The sequence below is a fragment of the Mesitornis unicolor genome, unplaced genomic scaffold (assembly GCF_000695765.1).
Source record: "Mesitornis unicolor isolate BGI_N332 unplaced genomic scaffold, ASM69576v1 scaffold47156, whole genome shotgun sequence".
Taxonomy (NCBI): domain Eukaryota; kingdom Metazoa; phylum Chordata; class Aves; order Mesitornithiformes; family Mesitornithidae; genus Mesitornis; species Mesitornis unicolor.
In genome coordinates, this window is record NW_010189816.1 from 12,081 (window position 1) to 19,113 (window position 7,033).

A 7,033-nucleotide genomic window follows, 5' to 3' on the forward strand; every position below is an offset into this window, starting at 1 on the left:
ATCTAAAGATGCCATAAAAAGAAGCCAGGTTTCTTGGAGCCGGACCCAAGTGTTACACAGAGTGGGTCTAACAGCTTTATTTATTCTTTAGATCTCCGTGGGATCAAAAGGCCCATGGTGTACCTGGAAACCTGCTGGTTTGGCAGTTCTGAGCTGGGTTTTGAAACAACCCAACTGCCAAACCCACGGAGGTGTTTAACCCACACTGAACTCGGTGGCAGTGGGCAGGGGAGCAGGGGAAGCGTGGTGCCCAAAACCTGCAGCACCCCAGAAGCATGGGGCGCCCGGCACCGCACACAGGCATCCCTTCTCATCGCTCGGCTTTCCTGTGTGTTTTCTGCCACTCAGCATGGTTCAGACACTGGCACTACACAGACTGGCAGGCCCAGCATGCAGCTCGTCCTCAGGTTCATAGTGTGCATCCCTTGCCACGCTGCGGCTCAGGATGCCAAATTTGGGGCTACAGGGGATCAATAACCTCGCAGAACCCATTGCGAGGACACATGGTGATGCCCAGTGTCTGGGCCTCCTCCTTCTGCAGCTTGTGCATGGTCCCAGCTCCCATGGAAGCACAGGAGTGCTACAGGGTCCTAACCCAGGGCTTCCCGGCAGGCAGCACCTCCCTAAACTCCACCAGGAGATGGAGTTCCTTATTCTGCAAAACAGAAACCTCACAGAGGGTGAAAAGCTGTTGGCCAATGCATCTGTGTGCATCTGGAGCTGCAGCTGCTGGAGGAAAAACTCCGGGAGAATATTACAGCGCAAGCCAATAGCCAGGGGCTGCTGGAGGAAAGGGCTGGAGGACAGAGCAAGGGTAACCACGTGAAGATCCACAGGGAGTTTCAGAAGGAAGCAAATCCCTCAAGCAGGAAGCAGGTCCCAGTGCACTCATTAGGCACTGGGAGCAGTTGCTCCTTACTGCTCCTGTTCCTGGCAAATGGTCAAGCATCTTATAGAGGTGCTGGGGGCAGCGGGGGTTTCCCCTGTGCAGCAGCCACTTGGGCCACCCCATCACCCCATGCTTACCAACCCCTACATTCACCTCTCCAGCAGATCCACTCTGACCCTAATGTAACTGAGGATGAGATGCAAGAAAATCCTTTAACCAACCCGAGTGGAGGATCCCTCCTATCTTCCCAAAAGCACTTCCCCCCTATCTCCTCGTGGAAGAGCTGGAGGGCAGTGAAAGGATGGGGCCAAGCCTTTCAATTCCTGCCTGTATCCCATGCGGAAGAGTCTGCAGCCCATGGGCTCCTCAGCCTGCTACCCTCTCTGGAAGGCCAGGGCATAATTCACATTTTATGAATGGAAAGCACCCTGGGTTATATTTAGCAGCAGCCCAGTGTTGAAGGGCAGGAGGAGCATTGCTTGTTGACTTCAAGGGCTTGGAACAAGCCTGCCTTGTTATGTTTATAGCACAGTGCTTTGCTGGAGAGGCCAAGAAAGCACCGAGTGGCTCAGTCTTGAAGCCTGATGGATTAAGCAAACAGCCGCAGTAATTCAGGCCACATGGGGAAAGGAGAGAGGCAGCAATGGGCAGGCTGGTGGGGCTTTGAGGGGCTCCTGCTTTCCCCTGACCAGCCCCAGGCTCCGTTTAATCTGCTTTTCACAGCAGGTCCTGCAAATGGAAACGAGGAGCTTTGCAGCTCCTGGAGGAGACACTTCCCTGCCATGTGGAACATATGCTCCACGTCTCAGCGAAGGAGCTGGTAGCATCAGCAGAGCTGTTTATTTGCATAATCAGCAATTAACACAAACATCTCGGACAGGCGCCAGTTTTATGTTCTCACTCACGAGTCGGCAGCGCCCGTCTCCACCAGATCCTGCAATAACACGGCACATGTCAGGAAAACATGCACAGAGCGTCCCGTCAGGTCTGGCAATCTGGGCTCCCCATCGAAGCCCACCTGGCAGCTCTTTTCTGTGCTCCCAAATTGTACATGGAGCTTTACCCTGTTCCCAAGGCAGCCTGAAACACAGGTATAAAATGAAGCCTGAAAAACAACCTTCACATCACTCCAAGAGCTGCGGATTTCAGAAGAGCATCAAATGCTTTAGGTATGCTTGGGATAACTTATGCTGCACGCAGCCATGGCATTGTGTGAGCATCCCTGTGTGATGGCAAAGCTCTAAGGAAATAGGGATCTCCTGTTCCCAGCAGGATGGGGTGCGGCTGGGGCTGCCTGGAGCCCCACCACACCAAGGAGCCGTTTTGGGTCCTGCAGGTGAGCGAACCTTCAAAAACATCCAGAAGAAAATAAAATCCTGGCTTGCCCTCCCTAAAACAGTATCGCAGAGGAACACAACGTCTGGTCTTGGTCGGTCTCCCTTTCTGCCTGGGCTGTGCGGCGCCGTCTCCATCATTTGGGAGAAGAGCTGCTGCCATCTAGCGAGCCCAGACCCCGACAACCTGACTGCTGAGCACTGCCACACTCATCACACTGCCTGTGTCCACACTGCCCTCAGGTCAGCCTGGGGATCCCCTGAGCATCTCTGGCCATTCCCAGGGGACATCTTTCTGCCCAGCTCAGAGGGGTTGGTTGGTTGGTTGGTTGGTTTTGGTTTTGGTTTTGGCTTTTTAAACAGCCATTGCATTGCATTTTGCCCCACACCATACAACAGGTTTCCTGATGGGTTGGTTGAATGTTTTCAGGGAACAGAGGGCAGCCATTGTACAGGAAGGGTGCAGGAGATGTCCTTGGCATCACCAGGGACCCTGCATCAAGACTATTTGCTGGAGATGTGGGGCAAGTGGGTTACCCCACTGGAGCAGCCTGTCCCAACAAGACTGAATCCAGGGACCTGTTACTGCATCAGGAGACAAAAAATATCCCCCTCCCTACCATGTCCCCGCACTGGTCGCAGCTCTACCCAGGTCTCATTACCCTGAGCATCCCTCCAAGGGCACCCCAGCCCTGCGTACGGGGTCGCAGGTTTGGGCAGCACCCAGAAAACCGCTGCTGATTTTATCCTTTCTCTGACAGAGCTACAAATAACCCATCTGGGTGCCGGGATGCAAAACTACACCAGAGCCAAAATAAGCTGAGTTGGTTCACTGAGGAATTACAATTACCTGCTCAAGAGACTCCAAGCGCACCAGGAACCACCCAGGCGTGTGGCCCCACTGCCCAGACTCTAAAAAAAACCCAAACAGCATTGAGGATGGAGTGAGGTAGAGGCACCAGGAGTGGGTATTATTAGCCCCTATCCCAAGATGGGCTGTTTGGGGGCAGAGACTGCCACAGTCCTGTGCCCACAGCTCCAGGCACTCAGCCCTGCCCATGCAGCTAAAAAGCCTGTGGAAAACTGGGTTTCCAGCATGGTGTGTTTTATTTCTTTTCCTTAAAACAAGTTGAAAACAAGCTCACTCCTGGCAAGCTCCAGGCTCCATGTAGCCCAAGGAAGGACTGAGTTCGGGGGCCAGCAGCATCTCATCAGGATGCAGGGCTGGATCACTGCCCCAGGGCTGCAGCCAGGGCTAGGTGGCCAGATTAGTGGTGCAGGGTCAGCACTGGACATGGCTCTCCACAGCTGGCTTCATGCTACAGCACTGCCAGGGAGACCAGGGAGCCTGGCTAACGGTACAGGGTGGGGGGAGCTGGCAATCTGCTTTCATTTCCCTTTCAAAAGAAACAGATAGCTTTCTCAGAGTTCACTGGGGAAGGAAAGTAGAGTTTTAAACAACTTAAATAAACAACTGGGCTTGAAAAACACAGGCCTGATTTCCATGACCCGTTGATACAATTAGGCATGCAAACCAGGCAGACAGCTATGGCTGGTAAGATCAGCACTGAGAAAGAAATGACTGGCACGCAAGCACTCGCTGTCCAAGGAGCTGAGTAGCACCCCTGGGTGCTCATCCGCAGCCCCAGGGCTGTCAGGCTTGGTGCTACCCCAGCATGGCTTTGCTCGGAGCACCACAGGGAGCAGGCAGCACTGTGCAGCACCCCAGCTGCACCCCATGCCCCCTGCCACATTAAATCTGGCCTCCCACTCTGGGTGGTTTGAGTTGGGACAGGTTGGGGGTAGAGCCCCAAATTCACTCGATGCCCCTCACCTCTGCATCAGGCCTGGTCAGGAGAGTCTGCTTCAGTAGGTCTCTGTAAAGGAACTGGGGTGTCTCAGTGCAGGGGCTGGGAGGAGAAGCAGCAGCTGGAGGGCTCCGATCCCCCAGTGCTTGAAGGTCCTCGCCTGCCAGACCTGTGTGGGGCTGATGCGAGCCCCCCAGCACGCCGCTCATGGGGGCTGGCTGTCCCGACCCCACACAGAGGGAGAGGAACCCCCTCACCTCAGCCACAGCTTCCAGAGGAGCCGGGGATGTACCCAGGGTTTGTCCCCTGTGTCACCAGGCCCACTGGGCTGCCTTTGCTGGTGCGCATGGTCACCATCCCTTTGCACCCCATCAACAGCCGACACGCATGCATGCATGCAGCCCCTGGGGCTGTGCCAGGGGGAGGCAGCAGGTTTGAAGGGCTCTTTGTTCCCTCATGTAATTATACCTGAGCAGGGAATGGAAACATGCTGAAAACCTCTCACTGGACCTTTCTGACAGGAGCTGGGATGTTTGGCTGCACAGTGGCCCCATTGTTCCCTCTCACACGTCTGAGGCAGCTGGCCCACCTCCTGCACCCCCTGCTTCCCCAAAATAACCAGCCTGTGATTAAAAAACAGGTCTTTTCCCTTTAACACGTCAATACTGGGCAAAATGCCCTGATCCTGCCCCCTGTCCAGCACTGGCAGGGCAATGCTGCAGCAGCAAGGGCATTGCCCATGGGTGAGCCGGTGCCTTTTGGCACTGGGAGCATCCCCTGCACCCCAAGCTCTCACATCAGCCTGGCTGGGCAGAGCCATGGGGACATCTGCATTCCTGTCCATCCCTGCCTATGCCAAACCTCACAGAGATCTGGGGGCACCCAGCCCCATGCAGAAACGCTTCTGTCCTCAGGATGCAGAGCAGCAATGGACCTTCTGCTGCAACAAACTGGTTTCCAGCAAGGAACTGGTCATTAGAGTATGGCTGCTCACCAGAGCAGCAGCAGGGGGGAGCACACCAGCCTGCCCCTCATGCTGGTCCCAGCAAGCTGCCTTCAAAATTAAGCAACCCCAAGCTCTGGCTCTGCTTCTCGAGCCTGCAGCAAGGAGACGTGTGCTGAGGGGCCCTGACCATCTCCTTCCTGATAGCCCCAGGAAAGGCTCAATGGGAGGACCAGGGTTTTGGATCACCTTTGCCAACGATGGACTTGCAAAACAAACCTGCAATAAGCCCAATAGCCTCAGTAGCCTTGGTGGCCGGATCCTGCACAAGCACCATCTGGGCTATGGACAGGGAGGGATGGGCAGCTGGCAGACACTCAGCACCCAATGCACCTGGCTGTCTGAGCAAGCACCCAAGATGAGGGGCCACCAGTCCCAGTGGGACTTCCCATCCCTGCAGCTGAATGGAAACGCACCCACAGGGTTCAGAATGGCCCCACTCCCATGGTAAAGCGTGCGATGGGGAGGCTGAGCAGAGCCAGCATCCCTGCCCCAGAGAACCCCAGGAGTTTGGGTTTTGCATGGAGTCACTACCGCCTCCCACCCCAAGGCTGGGGGTGCTGCTGGGAGCCAGGCTGGCTCCATGACACCCTCCGCAATGCTCAGCACAGCCCTTGCAGGTCCGGACTTGCTGGTGGCTCCAGGGACACGGCTCCTGGAGCTGCGAACACGGCAGCTCATTGAGCGTGCTGGTCCCAGGCCACGACAAAGAGGAGGGGCCTAGGGGAGCCACTGGGGCTGTCAGCACTCACTGTCCTCACAGGACCCCCGTGCTGGGTGGTGGGTTGCTGGCTGGCTGACACCCCCAAGGGTACCCTGGCTGCCCTGCACTCAGCACAGCTGTGGGGAGATTTTCTCAGGTGAGTTCCCAGCGCTGTGGGTTCACAACAGTCACACAGGAGCTGCTCCCCACCATCGAGCTCTGCCTCATCTCACAGCATCAATTGGAGGCACTTTTGCTGCAGTGACCACATATTATTAAGTTTAATCTATTCCCAGGATGAATCCATCATTAAAGCTTTTCCCACCCACACTTTTCCCAAGCCACCAACAATTCAGGACAGCAAAATAAATCCTGGCCCTTCTAGTTTCCATGTGGAGACAGGGGATCTGCATCTCCATCAGCTCTGCAGGAGAAAGGGCAAGGGCCCATCCTAGTGGTGCTGGGGTGGAATGGGTGTGCTGGTGAGCTGGGGGTCTCTCCCTCAGGAGACCGCGGTGTGAGACACAGCACGGTCTGATCATCTCCAGACACAAAACAAAGCCGATCCTTACATCGAGAGGGTCAGGGGGTGCTGTCAGGGAGGCGCAGCCTTTCCCAGCCCTGCTCACCCATTCAGTGGTTCTCAGGCATGAGGTGAACTCCTGTGACACTGCCCTGAGCTCCCAAAACACACAGTCCCGAGCTTTGGCTGCAATAGCAGAGATGAAAAGCAATATAGCTAATCCCCAGTAATGCTTTCTCTGAATCCTTTCTGCAAGGAGCACAACCTGAGCTGGGGAGCTCCCTGGGAAGTGCTTGATCCTGGCTGAGGATTCAGGAGCTGGTGGTACCTCCAGGTGAGAAGCTGTTTCAGTCCCTCCTCCCCATTCCTGCCAAGGGCTCAGGACCTTTAGCGGCACTGAAGCTCTTGCATTGCACTGCAAAAAAATAGAAAAAAAAAAAAAGGGAAAAAATATAGGAGAAAATTTTAAAAATAGGAAAAAATATAGGAAAAAATAGAAGAAGACGAAGAAGAAAAAGTCAAACCTCTTAGCAGCCGGCTGGATTTCCACGCAGCGTTAGCACCAGTGCAATTCGCAGTCCCACGTCCGAGACCGCTGCTTGCCGAAGATGTCCCACCCGCGGTCGGGTGCCACGGCCGTGCAAACTTGTCATTAGTAAAGACTCCCCCTAAAAAAAAATAAAAAAAATCCGCTCCCCTGTGGCAGCCGCGGCGAAGCGAAGGCAGAGCAGGCAAGCGGGCAGGGTTTACCCGGGAGGTGGCAGCAGACACAA